Source organism: Aquarana catesbeiana, linkage group LG07, assembly GCF_042186555.1.
Source record: "Aquarana catesbeiana isolate 2022-GZ linkage group LG07, ASM4218655v1, whole genome shotgun sequence".
NCBI classification, from domain to species: domain Eukaryota; kingdom Metazoa; phylum Chordata; class Amphibia; order Anura; family Ranidae; genus Aquarana; species Aquarana catesbeiana.
Window position 1 is genome coordinate 36508793 of NC_133330.1, and position 16257 is coordinate 36525049.

Consider the following 16257-nt stretch of genomic DNA (forward strand, 5'->3'; position numbering starts at 1 on the left):
GAAACAGACAGGTGGTCTATTTCCATCCGCGCGCCCCATAGAGAACAGCCGTTTGTGTCCGTGTCTGCTCTGCATCATCGAAGCGGACACAGACCTGTTATCCGCCTGCTCAGTGGAGTGATCCCCTGCTGAGCGCGCAGATCCGCTGCTGGCCTCCGCCCCCCGTGTGAAAGGCGCTTATGCTTGTTTTTTTCTGGTAGCCACTTATTGGTTAGCACTTCTGCCTTGCAAAAACAGTCCTCAGTTCAAATCCCAACCAGAACATGAAGTTTGCATGTTCTCCCTGTGCTTAAGTGGTTTTCTGGTTTCCTCCAGCACTCCAAAAACGTGCGGTTAGGTTAATTGGCTCCTGTCTGTGCATGTGAGGTAGGGACCTTAGATTGTAAGCTCTTTGATAGCAGAGCCTGATGTGAATGTGCAGTACGGTATGTAAAGCGCTGTGTAAATTGCTGGCGCAATATATACAATATATACATGTAACACCCTCTAGTTAGTGAGGTGCTAGAGTGAGGTTTTTCTCTGGCAGTGTAGGTAAATTTAGGCAGGCCTAGCTGGCTGCTAGGCCTGTTTGTTTTGATTCTGGGCTGGGTGTGGCTCAGGGTAGCAGCTGATGTCTCACAGGCAGCGTCACTTCTCGGTTACCTCCTTCTTCCTTCTGGCATTTTCTAGAAGGAGAAGAGGGGAAGAGAGGTGGAGCTGCCTGGGGTATCTTAAAGTGATTGTAAAGGATCGTTTTTTTTTTTTTTCGTTTTTTTAAATAACAAACATGTTATACTTACCTCCACTGTGCAGCTCGTTTTGCACAGAGTGGCCCCGAACCTCCTCTTCTGGGGTCCCCTGGCGGCTCCTCCCCGCAACAGATAACCACCTAGGAGAAACGCTCTCCCCAGGGGGTTACTTTGCGGGTGCGCTCCCGACAGACACTAATGCTGGACTCAGCCCCGCCCGTGACCTGGGACGCCAAGATGTGAACGGAGCCTCAGGTGTTTGAAATGAATGGAATTTTGCTTGTTGGGTGTTTTGGAGCTTTAGTGCTGAGCGTTTTACAAGCTGAAAATCGCTCAGCTGTGAATGGGGGCCTTACAAATCAATGCTCCCAGTCACTCTTGGTCCTGCAGCCTGAGGGGGGGGCACCATAAGTACTAAACGGCTGCAGGTTGGGCACCAGGCCAATATATGGTATTTTCTATGCCTGCCATCCTTATTCCCACACTTCTTAGTTCAATGTTGTCCCACTGGAGCATGCGCACAAGCAACCTCCAGAAATCTGCAAGGGGGGTCCCAAGGTTTTGGCTGCTGTACAAAAATGCTTAAAAAAAGAGGCAGTTACCCCCCCGAAACACATAGCCACGCTCCCCGCACTGCGCCCCCCCCCCCCAGATGTGACATCACTTCCGGTGGTAAAGATCTTAGCACTGATGTGCTTTAACAAGAAATAAGAAACAAATAGGTGATCTGGCCCATGTGCCCTTCAGTTTAGGTCGGAGTTGGTCTTTAAAACAGGAGCCGCGGGTGGCAAGGACTGGCATCCTGATGTAATTGAAGAAGCGTGACATTGGCAGATGTGATTTTTAAATGCTGAATCTAGAACATACAAGAGCCCAAAAATAGCCCAGCCCCGGGGGCCGCAGGGACAAGGTGTGTGGATCAGGGGTGTCACCACATTTGTCACTTTGTCACTTCTTTTTTAGACAGCAGAGCTGTGAACTATGGGAGACATTCACCTCCAGGAGAGGCACAGAGCATGTCACAATAGGAATGTGGATTAGTAGCAAAGACAGCTCCGGGCTCATAGAAAGTATTTATCTTCAGGGCCGCTCCTCCCCTCTGTGTTTCTTGGCAATAATATAATATATGTAATAAATTTTTTTTTTTTTTTTGTTCTTTCAGGTGTGCGCAGGATTGGTCAGAAGCCAGCTATGGACTGTGTAGGATGTTCAGCTTCCATACTAAATTTTCTACCGCAGCACACAGTTCGGAAAACCATTAAAATTGCTGCACCATTTTTAATGGCTGCAGCCTTTTTTTTTTTTTTTTTTTTTTTTTTTTTAAGCTGACCCACGTTTTTCCTATTCAGTTCTTGGTCACCAACAGATCTCTTTTCCCAAGTGCCCCTCCTCTGAAAAGAGATCCATGCTTGGATTGCTTTTCAGAGATGTTTAACCACTTCAATACCGGGCACTTTTCCCCTCTTCCTGCCCAGGACAATTTTCAGCTTTCAGCGCTGTCGCAGTTTGAATGACAATTGTGCAGTCATGCAACACTGTACCCAAACTACATTTTTATCATTTTTTTCCCACAGATAGAGTTTTCTTTTGGTGGTATTTGATCACCTCTGTGGTTTTTATTTTTTGCTAAACAAACTAAAAAAACGTTTTCTTCGTTTTTTATAAAATTTTGTTTTCTCCTTCACTGATGAGCACCGATGAGGAGGCACTGATATGCAGTACTGATGTGCACTGATAAGGTGGCACTGATGAGGAGGCACTGATATGTAGAATTAATGGGCTCTGATGGGCTACACTGATATGCAGCACTGATGGGCACTAATAGGCGGCACTGATGGGCTCTGATAGGCAACACTGATGGGCACTGATAGGTGGCACTGATGGGCACTGATAGGTGGCACTGGATAGGCAGCACTGATGAGGAGGTATTGACAGGCATTACTGATTGGCATTTGAAATGCACTGACAGGCATTACTGATGGGGCACTGATTGGCACATTTATGGGCACTGATTGGAACTTTTATGGGCACTGACAGGTGTTACTGATTGGGCACAGGCTGGCAGCTGATGGGCACTGATTGGCAGCTGATGGGCACCTCTCATGGGGGCTGCGCTGATAATCAATGCCGCCGATTGGCTCTCCCTGTCAGCGGGAACCAAGGAAAGCCGTTTACTGGCACTTTCTGGTTCACGTGTTGATCAGCTGTGATTGGTCACAGCTGATCACATGGTAAGGAGCCTCCGTCAGAGGCTTGTTATTTTGAAAGACGTCATATGACACCCAGTCTGGATAACGGAACCACCGCCAAGCCGTCATTCTGTTATAGGCCGGGCAGGAAGTGGTTAACGGGAGGTGAGGAGGCGATATGCCACTTCCTCACCGCCTGATTTAAAATGGTTATAAGCCATTACATATACCCAGTGAAGTGACTAGATGATACAAAAGGCAAGGATGAAACAAATCCTCCTACATAAGTTGTACTTGTCTATCTGCAGTCTTCTATCCTCTACAGCTGTTCAAAGTCCAGAATTTCCAAAGCCTGCTTGAGCTGTCAGAAAAAAGTGGGCGGAGAACTGAAGTTACACTCTGCAGAGCTCATTTGGGAGAGCTCTGAAAGGTGATTGGAGGGAATGGGCACACCCCCCTTCACACAGCATACAGGAATAGAGGTGAGGCTGACAATTACAGGCTGCATGCTGGAGCTCCCTCCTCTGTCACTAATTTTGTCTTGGTGTCAGAAAAACTTGTCTGAAGTGATTCTTGCGGATAGTCCAAAATTTATAAAGCTTGTCTGAGCTGTCAGAAAGGGGGGGGGGGGCTAAAGTCAAACTTTGCAGAGCTCAGTGAGGAGAGCTCTGATTGGAGGGATGGGCCCCTTAACACAGAACACAGGAACAGATCTGAGGCTGTCAATAATAGGCTGTGTGCTGGAGCTCCCTCCTCTGTCACCATTTTTGTCTTGGTGTCAGGAAAACGTGTCTGAAGTGAATTGTGTGGAAAGTCCAGAATTGATAAAGCTTGTCTGAGCTGTCAAAAGAAAGGGGGCAGAGAGCTGAAGTTACACTCTGCAGAGCTCTTTTGGGAGAGCTCTGAAAGCTGATTGGAGGGAATGGGCACACCCCCTTCACACAGCTCACAGGAACAGAGCTGTCAATCACAGGCTGTGTGCTGGAGCTCCCTCCCTGTCACCATTTTTGTCTTGGTGTCAGGAAAACGTGTCTGAAGTGAATTGTGTGGAAAGTCCAGAATTGATAAAGCTTGTCTGAGCTGTCAAAAGAAAGGGGGCAGAGAGCTGAAGTTACACTCTGCAGAGCTCTTTTGGGAGAGCTCTGAAAGCTGATTGGAGGGAATGGGCACACCCCCTTCACACAGCTCACAGGAACAGAGCTGTCAATCACAGGCTGTGTGCTGGAGCTCCCTCCCTGTCACCATTTTTCTTTTGGTGTCAGGAAAACTTGTCAGAAGTGATTCATGCTGATAGCAGAGGAACGAAGCAACAGATAGAAATGACACTTAATACCCGTTCACACTGAATCCCTGCAACTTCAAGTGCGACTTGGCTGACATCTGTGTGAATTTTCATTTGGAATGAAACGATCCGCACATGTCTAATGTTTTTCATGCTTTTTTTCATACGTTTTCACTCAGGACAGCCCATTTATTTTTTAAAAACCCAAAAGAAGCTCCTGCATGAACTTCAGCATGTCTTACACTTCTGCATTTTAAGCCCATAGAAGTCCATGGCAGCGTGTCAAAACGCATACACTGTGTTTCAAAGCGTTGCTAACAGGTATCAACAAAGCTTGGTCAATGGCTGTTAACCCCATCCACTCCAAATTTTTAATACAAAATCACATTGAAAACACACCCTGGAGTGCATCAAGACGCAAGGGAAACGCATGTTGGCTCATGACAGCGCACCCGCCTAATGCTACAAGAAAAAACAACCCGCTATGCAAAAACGAGCCCTTTATCTGAATGTTGCAGATAGGGTTGCCACTTTTTCTTCAAGCTAAACCCCAACACTTTAGCGGCGCACAGCAAAAATACATATTTTTTTTTAGCATACACTGTAGGATTGCAAAAAGACCCGGGACACCTTTGGGCACTCCAAAGAGAATAGTAATGTGGCGTGCATAGTGCCCCCCCAGTGGAGGCTGGTACTCAAAAGTTTTTTTGGGGGGGCGCAAAAAATTTTGAAAAAAAATCATCAATTGCAGCCACTGTGCCCATCAAACGTTGCCTCTGTGCCCATCAAACGCTGCCACTGTGCCATCAATTGCAGCCACTGTGCCCATTAAACGCTGCCACTGTGCCCATCAAACGCTGCCACTGTGCCATCAATTGCAGCCACTGTGCCCATCAAACGCAGCCACTGTGACAAACGCTGCCACTGTGCCCATCATATGCTGCCAGTGTGCCCATCAAATGCTGCCAGTGTGCCCATCATATGCTGCCAGTGTGCCCATCATATGCTGCCAGTATGCCCTTGAATGCCCCCAGTGTGACCCCCGCCCACTCGCCGTCTGCCCGGCACTTACCCTGTCTTGGTGGGGTAGCGGGTGACAGTGACGAGCGGGGTCCTCAATGCCTCTCCTGCCGTCCTCATCTCCTGTCCTCTCCTCCTGATAGGCGTCCAAAAGCGGCGCCTGTCGTTTCAGTCAGGTGACAGGTAACAGATCCGAGCACCTGATTGGCGGAGAGGCGGTTTAGTGTTAGGAAAGCGAATAGTCATCATCTTTTCTAACACAGCTGGGTGACCTGCGAGTGCCCAGCATGGCGCTCGCAGGTCACTTTTTTTTGATGCCTATTAGAGCCTACGGCTCTAACCAGGTGCTTCAAAAACACCCCCGCCGCTTTAATTCAGTCGAAAGGGGGCCGGGCACCTGAATAGGGGGTGGCAGCGGCGGCCATAGATAGATTCATGCAATGCATGAATCTATCTAACGGTGATAGAGGGGGTGGCATGCACGGGCCGCCACTGGTGCCCCCTCACCCTCCTATGGGGTCCTGTTCTGAGCCACATTCCTGTCTGAATATTGTGTCCGGGTTTCAGGTGGACTGAAACCTGGACACATGATTCAAAACCCGAAATGTCCGGGTGAATCCCGGACAGGTGGCAACCCTAGTTGCAGAGCTCGGGGGCCCCTATAATGATTTGGATTGTGGCTTATCATATAGAGAGCCACAGCCCAGGTTGCATGCCGCCTTCCCCTCCGCCGGGCGGCCCTTCCTCTGCCTGTCTCGGCTTCCCAGCAATCTAAATATATAACAATGACGGTGAAAAATGTATTTTACGACCCGCGCCGGCCCATTTATATCCATATTGTGTGCTGGATAATGAGCGGCAGAGCACCCGTCCCTGCCAGGGCTATGATAAATAATTCTCATTCTAAGGACGCTCTCCTGCTGCTGGCTCGCCAAGACGCTTTTGCTGCACGCTCGGGGCTGAAGATATATAAAGGCATTAGTGAATCTCGCCAAAGGGTCAGGAGGGGAGGGGCTTTCTGGAAGCAGAAATGGATGGGGGGGGGGATCTCAATTACAAAGCAAAAACACTTCTTGCGACTTCCACTGATCACCCCGTCCTTCTGCATGGCAAGCAGCATTAGCCTGGCATGGCACCGGGATATTGTAGCAGGCAGGGTAGAGATAAACTGCCTGCAGACATTTTATTCTGAGATCTAATTATAAATATTCCCCAGGGGGTCTGCACAGTGTAGACTTAAGGAAACGATTGGACTGGCGTGAAAGGGGAGCCGCTGGAAAAAAAAATCGGTCGCCCCCGAAGCCCCCATCCCCCGTAGCCCCTTGTAATTGGGGCAGCTCTATAATACAACATTGACTCTGTACGGTTTCCAGGTTTTTTTTTTTTAGCCGCTTCTGGGCTCCTGAGGGTAAGGCAAGATGCACACTGGATGTTACAAAAATACTAGTAGCTGTAGATTGTCGCGTTAAAAACGTGAGTTTGGCTGCATTTTCCAGTCTTTTTTTTGCATTAGCGTTTTTCCGCGTTTGTGTTTTTATCGTACTTTTTGAAAAACGATACTCCCACAAAAGCTTGGGGCTCAACACTCATAAACACCGGATAGCTGCGTTTTTCTGCGTTTTTCAGCGTTGGAGCATTTTTACAGCTGAAAAGCCTCTCTTCAGCTCTAACAGGTAATATGTAGCTGGTTTCTGTTTTTTTTCTAAGCTACTAGAGAAACAAATATTAACCACCTCCCGCCTGCCATATTGTCAACTGATGGGCAGAGGGCGACTCTCTCATTCTGGGAGGATGCCATGTGGCATCCTTCCACTCTCGTCATGAATGCGCTCCCATGGGGGCACGCGGTGCGCTGATCGGTGGTGCACTCTGTCCTTGGGACATGGCGCATCACCGATCCCGGTAAAAAAGCCGATGGCGAGGCTCTTTACCCATGTGATCAGCTGTGTCCATTCATGTGGGCAAGGAAATGCCGGCTGTCAGCTTTCTTCTCCTCACGCTGACAGAGTATGAGGAGAGCCGACCAGCAGCATTTCCTTACAGGGAAGATCTCCACAGATAATCAGTGCCCTCATTACCAATGCGGCCCCAACAGTGCCCATCAGTGATGCCAGTCAGTGACCATTAGTGATGCCTATCCATGCTGCCTATTCATGCTTATCAGTGCTGTATATCAGTGCCGCCTATAAGTGCCCATCAGTGCTGCATAGCAGTGCCCATCAGTGTCGCCTATCAGTGCCACCTATTCGTGCTTATCAGTGTTGCATATCAGTGCTCATCAGTGCCACCTATCAGTGCTGCATATCAGTGCCGCCTATCAGTGCTACCTATCAGTGCCGCTTATTCTTGCTTATCAGTGCTGCATATCAGTGCCCACCAGTGCTGCATACCAGTGCCGCCTATCAGTGCCATGTATTCTTGCTTATCAGTGCCACCTATCAGTGTCACCTATCAGTGCCCATCAATGCTGCATATCAGTGCTCATCAGTGTCGCCTATCAGTGCCACCTATTCGTGCTTATCAGTGCTGCATATCAGTGCCCATCAGCGCTGCATACCAGTGCCGCCTATCAGTGCCACCTATTCTTGCTCATCAGTGCTGTATATCAGTGCCCATCAGTGTCACCTATCAGTGCTCATCAATGCTGCATATCAGTGCTCATCAGTGTCGCCTATCAGTGCCACCTATTCGTGCTTATCAGTACTGCATATCAGTGCTCATTGGTGCCACCTATCAGTGCTGCATATCAGTGCCCATCAGTGCCACCTATCAGTCCTGGCTATTCAGTGCCACCTATCAGTGCTGCATATCAGTGCCCATCAGCGCTGCATATCAGTGCCACCTATCAGTGCCCATCAATGCTGCATATTAGTGCCTCCTGATCAGTGGCACCTCATCAGTGCCCTTCAGTGAAGGGGAAAAAAACGACTAATTTACAAAATTTTATAACAGAAACTAAGAAACATTTTCAGTCTTTTTACATTTCTTTTAAGCAAAAAATACAAACCCCAGTGGTGATTAAATACCCCCATAAGATAGCTCTATCTGTCTCAAAAACACGATAAAATGTCGTTTTTTTTTTGTTTTTTTTTTACCACTAATATTCCTATATTTTGGATTTGTAATTTACAGATACAGCAATTTAGAACTTGGATGAAAGGTTTAGCACTGGAAAACACCTTTGGATAGATAAATAGTGTATTTTATATACAACTATAGAGATCAGCCCAAAAATGAGGGACAAATGAGGAGGAAAGAGGGACAGGGGGACTTCAAAATGAGGGACAGACCCTTGGAATCAGGGACAGTTGGGAGCTATGGTGATAATACTGTACACTGTATTAATGACAATGGCTGGGAAGGGGGCTAACATCAAGGGGCAATCAAGGGGTTAACTGTATGCCCAACAAAGTGTAATGTGTGTAACTTGTGCTGCTTTTACTAACAGATCTGGCTGCTTTTTCTCCCTGAACTGAGAGTTGACTTCAGGGGGAGGAAACAGACAGATTGTTGTCTGTGTAGAAGACTTCTGTGTGTTAGCTGTGATGGGCGACAGCTGATCAGCAGGTTTCAGCCAAAATCATTGGCTACAATCTGCTAACAAACTCGTGCTGTGTCCTATCACAGCGGCGGTCAGCAGGGGAACGCTCGCATGAGCGCTGCCAAACTAGGAAGTACAAAGCGATGAACGGGTATATCACAGTGCCCGGCTGTGCCGCCCACTCGCAGTATATCTACTGTCAGCAGGTGGCGAAAGATTAAAGTGTTACTCTAGCCCCAATTTTTTTTTTCATATGTAGATGGAGCGTGGAAAGATTATTTTTTGTTGTATGTGTCCCCATTGGGAGTAAATAAAAATAACTATTTCCTATTCCATCCAAAATTAAGTAAAGTTTTGGGTTAAGATACAATTTAAAACTGAGCTCTAGGCAGAAATAAAAGAAAGGAATGTCACTTTGTGATCATTCATATATCATTGCATGTATCCTTTTAATGTAAGCAGTGTTTGATCCTGCATTCGGCTTTATAAGTTTCTTATAGTTCAAGAAGGGAGAGAAAAGCAGCAAAAAGGGCCAATTAGTTCTTTGCTGCAGTGTAAGTAGCATGCTGATAGGAGGAGAGAGAAGAGCACAGAGATGGGATCATCAGTTTGCTGCTTCTCCTTTCACTGTCCAATCATAGGCAGGGGGAGGCACAAGACCTATAAGTGCTACTGTGAGGGCTGGGCTCAGCCCTTCCTTCTCAGAGCTGGCCACTCAGCTGTTGGCTAAATGCCAGCTCCTATAGCTCCACAGTGACTCAGCTGTTGATGATATCCTGCTCATCAGTCCTGCCTACTTAAGCCGTCCAGTCCAGAGGATCCCTGCTTTCGCCTTGGCCAACATCACGGAAACTATCTCCTGCGATCCTGTTCAAAACTTGCTTTGCTGACATCCCTTCTGGCTCCAGATCCTGCTTGCCATTCCACTACATTGATCCCTGACTTCTGGCTTGGCTGACTATCCGTTCTGGTTACTGAACTTTGGCTATGTTTTGACTATGTTTGTATATTTGTTCTTTTTACTTTTATTATTAAACAAGTGTGATTTAACTGTACTTCTGTCTCGGCCTGATGTCATGGTTTCTGACAGCTACTGAATAGCAGTGAAAGAAAATCAGGTCTCCTGTGCTGCCGGTCTGGGCTGTACTGTATTACAGAGCCATGTTAATCACAGGACTGGATGGACAGAAATACAAATGCTTTGGCAGATAAACCCCCATATACAGTATGCAAACAATTTTCAAGAACCAATCCTGCTGATAATAGACTTTTTTTGGCACCCACATGAGACATAATCCAATTTATAAAAAACATATCAATCTTTATTTACAACATTTAAAAAAAAAACAAAAAAAAATGCACAATGTGTAAAAAAAAATCATTAAAACCATTGACATCATAATATGATACAAAGGTCCCACTTGGGACCACTATACATACACCTCCTACTGGTATACTTGTACTCCAAACTAAGAGAGTGGAGGTCTGTGTATTGCAACCGCTGGTCAGCGCGTTTCACTGATTGCGTAGCTTCCTCAGGACCAACTTACAGAGTATGATATTCTGCTAAATACAATAAGAATACATATCAATTCATTTTATATGAAAAAGATTTTTTTTATCTAAAAAAGTATTATTCATCAATGTAGTACGTAGTACACTATGGCTACTAACAGACAGTATGGCGAAGAGTCATATATGGCACTAGATGTCAGGGGGGGGGGGGGGGGGGACACAGGGACTGAAGCTCCTCCTGTATCTTAAGACTATCATAGTTGAGGTAGATATAGGTCTGATTTATACCCATTCCTGCTTGGGTTATCTATCAATACTATCTGGTTCTAAATTGGTATTCCTATCTTTATCTTTGTAAAGGATCATTAGACCTATATCTGTAAGTTGGTCCTGAGGAAGCTACGCAATTAGCAAAACACGTTGACCAGCGATTGAAATAAACACACCTCCACTCTCCTAGGTTGGAGTATAAGTATATCAGTAGGAGGTGTATGTATCGTGGTCCCAATTGGGACCTATGTATAATATTGTGATGTTTTTTTTTCCGATTTGTGCGTTATTTTTTTTTAAATGTTCTAAATAAAGATTGATATTTTTTTATAAATTGGATTCTGTCTCATGTGGGATGCCAGTGAAATCCATTACCAGCAGGATTGCTTCTTGCAAATTGTGTATTAGAAAATTTGGATGCGGCACGGGTGGAGGTCTTCCTATTTGCCCCCCCATATATCTATTTTGTCTGTGTATGTAGCTGTTTGCTTGGAGATTAGCTTTTAAAAAATATTTTGAAAAATAGAGCACATACATTACTTATCTCTAAATATTTTAGGGATCATTCACTACCAGGGGTATGTTTATAAAAAATCCACAGAGCTTTTCGTCCTGGGAAACTGTATGTATATTTGTTCTGTACGAATGCTGGCAAAATCGTATGTCACTCTGCAATTTCCCCTCCTGGTTGAATGTTCTTCATTTATAGGAATAGGGAAATACCGCTGTATGGCCACTAGATGGCGTTGACAATCATAATAAATAAGTATTTATTTCCCATAATCGTCTCCATCTAGTGGCCATAATGCGGTATTTTTAATTCACGCTATTCTTATCAAGGAAGGACATCCGACCTGGAGAGAAAATAGTCTAGTAACATTTGATTTTGCCAGCATTTACCCAGAACAAATGTAAATGTGTAAATGCAGCTTTGAAGGACTTATAGCCCCCCTCCCCCCCAATTTTGCTATAAATACGTAAATTAACCAGTCATTTTTTTTTTATCAGCCTAGTTTCATATTCACTCAAGCCCTTGTGATGGTAGGATTGCGTTTCATTTCCAATATTGCTTCTATTATAGGATAAATGTTCTCATATATACCGATCCAGCTGATGTAAAAACACTAATTAAATACAAATGTATCTCTGTGGAGTAAAGTGAGCACTTTGTACTGATGACTGTAAGAATGCATGTCACCGGTTTTTACGCCGGATCAATAAAGTAACACAAGGGAGTACATCCCCCATCCCAAAGGCCAGGGATAGTGATAGGCGAACACTTACTATACTCAACGCATCAATATATCATACATTATACATGATGAGGAGCACATAGACAATGGAGCTGGTTATGGAAGACGGAAGTAGAAATTCAGATTTTGGCAATAAAATGAACTTGTGGTTATTAAAATGTATTAAAGGATAAGTGTGCTTTTAAACAAAGTGAATTTTTCCTTTCTGCCCTTTCCATTCACCTTACCTAACCCACCTTCCTCCCTACAGATGCATACTTACCTCCATTCAGCGGATGTGGTTCTGCTGTTTGTTGGCATTTATTGGTTACATAATTAATCAGGTTGAAGAAAGACCATCTAGTCAAAAGTCCATATAGTTCAACCAATAGATGAAAAAAAAAGAATAAATATAGAAACAATGAATAAATAGTAAATTAAAAAAAAAAAATAAAAAATATATATATATAGATCTATATATATATCTCTCTCTCTATATATCTATAGATATATAGATATATCTATATCTATAGATATATCTATATATCTATAGATATATATATATCTATAGATATATATCTATATCTATAGATATATATATATCTATATATATATATATAAAAGACCATCTAGTCAAAAGTCCATATAGTTCAACTAATAGGATAAAAAAAAAGAATAAATAGAAACAATGAATAAATAATAATAAAAAATATATACTGCATATAAAAATACATACATAATTAATCAGGTTGAAGAAAGACCATCTAGACAAAAGTCCATCTAGTTCAACCAATAGGAGAAAGATAAATAAATAAATAATAACAAAGCATAAAAAATTGTATATAATACTAAAAAAAAAATCTAAAAATAAATAAATAATAATAACTAATACATAATTAATCAGGTTAAAGACTATCTAGTCAAAAGTTCATCTAGTTCAACCAATAGGTGAAAAAAAAATTGAACAAATAGAAACAAATATTAAATAAATAGTATATAATAATAAAAAAAAAACTAAAAATAAATAATAATAATTATAACATAATCAATCAGGTTGAAGAAAGACCATCTAGTCAAATGTCTATCTAGTTCAACCAATAAGAGAAAAAAAAGAATAAATAGAAACAAAGCATAAATAAATAGTATATAATAATAACACAAATATATAAAGATAAATAATAATAATAATAATTAATACATAATTAATCAGGTTAAAGAAAAACTAGTCAAAGTCCATCTAGTTCAACCAAGAGGACTATACAATTTGAATAAATATAAACAAATAATAAATAAAAAGTATATAATAATAAAAAAATAATATAAAAATAAATAATAATAATAATTAATACATAAATAATCAGATTGAAGAAAGACCATCTAGTCAAACGTCTATCTAGTTCAGTGGTTCTCAACTCCAGTCCTCAGGACCCACCAACAGGCCAGATTTTAAGTATTACCTTGGGGAGATGCAGACTAGAATACTGAAATCACTGAACAGCAAATTATATCACCTGTGATGTATTTCAGTTATCTTGCAAACCTGGCCTGTTAGTGGAACCTGAGGACCGGAGTTGAGAACCACTGATCTAGTTCAACCAATAGGACAAAAAATAGAATAAATAGAAACAATTAATAAAAAAATATATATACAATAATATAAACGTAAATAATAATAATATAAAATAATACATAATAAAATAAATACAAAAATAATATATAATAAATAAATAATAAATACATAAAAAGACCATCTACTTCAACCAACAGGAGAAAAATAGAATATGTACAAAAACTCCGTATACAGAATCCTTTACCCACAGTTGATCCAGAGGAAAGCAAAATAACCCTACAAAAACCTGATCCAATTTACTCCAGCAGGGAAAAAAATAATTCTTTTCTAATCCCCCAGAAGACAATCAGATATTCCCTGGATCAGACATCTCCAGTGGTGTAAGTCTACACTGTCTTGACCACATGTGTACATTACAGCCCCTTAATCTTTGTACACACTAGAAGTTTTTTTTGCGTTCAACTCAGTGTGCTGAACAAAAAAAAAACTGAAGAGGTCGGGAGGGGATCCTGTACTAACAACCTGATGTTAGTACAGCAAACTCCCCCGCCATTGGCGAAGAGCACTGATCCTAGGCCAATCCTTAGGCCTTTTTCTGTCATGCTCCTTCGACAGAAGCCGAACATTTGGCCAGCTTCTGTCAGACCTTGCACACAGGCTCAATAGAAACTGCCCAATTTCGCCCAATATTCGCCCCATGTGTATGGGGCTGTAATGTGCAGACACGGCCAGGACAGTGTAGACTTGCAGTGCTGGATGTAAACAAATTGCAGTACAGCAGATGTTGGATGTAGATAAATATGTCTTTTTTAAAGTTAGATCAGTAGGCTTCTTGTCTCTTTGGCATTTCTCAGGGCAGGTTTTCTGATGGTGGCAACAGTGGACCATGACCATGTAATATGTGTTGAAAGGGCACTCTATGATAGGAAGTGCCTGAACGCTTGTGGCAGGAAAATCAGATTTTATTTTAATGAAAGCTACAGGTTTAATCCCAAAGAAGAAGAAGTGCAACAAAGCAAAGTGGCCATCTGATGAGGTCATACAAATAGCTGAACAAAGAAGGAAGGCAAAAGGCAATGGAGAAAGAGGAAAATATACCCAACTGAATGCAGACTTCAGTGGATAGCAAGAAGAGTCAAGAAGACCACCTTAAGCAATCAAAGAAAAGAATTAGAGGAAAACAACAGAATGGGCAAGAATACACAGAAGAACTATAGAAGAATGACCTGAATGTTCCATATAACCCCGATGATGCAATCACTGACCTTGAACTGGATATCCTGGAGAGTGAAGTCAAGTGGGCCTTAGAAAGCATTGCTAATGTGACAAACCTAGTGGAAGTGATGGTATCTGGCTATGTTTTGACTATGTTTTGTTCTATTTACTTTTATTAGTAAATAAGTGTGATTTAACTGTACTTCTGTCTCGGTCTGATTTCATGGTTTCTGAGAGACGTCCACGGGTGACGTCACTAGTGACTCCTCCCCCACATACGCGTTACGTCTGTGGGCGGGACTTCTTCAGGGGGATCGGAGGCACGTAGACTACCCGCTCTTAAATACCCAATGCCATGAAAACAGGACGCTAAACTATCTGTTTCCCTAGACATGGCGGCGCTCAGCCCGAAAATTCGAGCCATAGCAGCGCAGGCCAAGTCCAACAAATTCAAGCTAAAGGGGAAAACAAATAACACACATAATGTAATATATTTTAATGTGAACCACACTAATGGAAGAAAGTGATGAAGAACTAAAGAATCTCTTAATGAAGGTGAAAGAGGAGAGCGCAAAAGCTGGCCTGAAATTGTACATTAATAAAACTAGGATCATGGCAACCAGTCCCATCACTCCTTATAGAAGGAGAAGAAATGGAAACAGTGACAGATTTTATCTTCCTTGGCTCCAAGATCATGCAGACGGTGACTGTAGCCATGGAATTAAGAGACGCTTGCTTCTTGGGAGGAAAACAATGGCAAACCTAGACAACATTATAAAAAGCAGAGACGTATAGTAAAAGCTATGGTATTCCCAGTATTAACCTTTGGCTATGACCATAAGGAAGGCTGAACGCCAAAGAAATTATGCATTTGAACTATGGTGTTGGAGAAGACTCTTGAAAGTCTCTTGGATGGCAAGAAGATCAGACCAGTCAACCCTGAAGGAAATCAACCCTGAATATTCACTGGAAGGAAAGATCCTGAAGTTAAAACTCGCATACTTTGGCCACCAAATGCGAAGAGAGGACTCATTGGAAAACACCCTGATGCTTGGAAGCATGGAAGGAAAAAGGAGAAGAGGACAACAGAAAAGGAGATGATAGATAGCATCATCGAAACAATGAACATGAAGTTAAGCAAGCTCCGGGAGGCAATGCTGGACAGAAAAGCCTGGCGCACTATGGTCCATTAGGTCATGAAGAGTCGGACACGACTAAAGGACTGAACAACAACAGGTTTAAAATATTGAAATTGCCTTTTGAAATCAAATTAATATATTAAGCCCCCGTTTACACTGGTGCGACTTGTCATGAGATGTGGCAATTACAAGTCACACCACATTGTCGGCAATGGAACCGTTTATATCGCCGAGACTCATGTCACGGCAATTATGAAAAAGGTTCCTGCACTACTTTTTACCTTTACCTTTATTTCTTCCCAACTTGCATAGAAATTTTTTGTGTGAAGTCGCAAGCCACAATAAAATCGCACTGATTGTGTGGCTTTGAAAGTTGTGCGATTATGATTGTAGCACTTACCATGAAAGGAGCTGCTGATGTGTGGGTCCCCTGATGACTACAAGGACCCTTCTGGCAATGGCCTACCCTCTGACACGCCAAGTCTGAGGAAGGAGGGTTTTTTAGGGGGGAAATGCCCCCTACAAAGTAACATACAGAATAGCAATCAGCAATGAC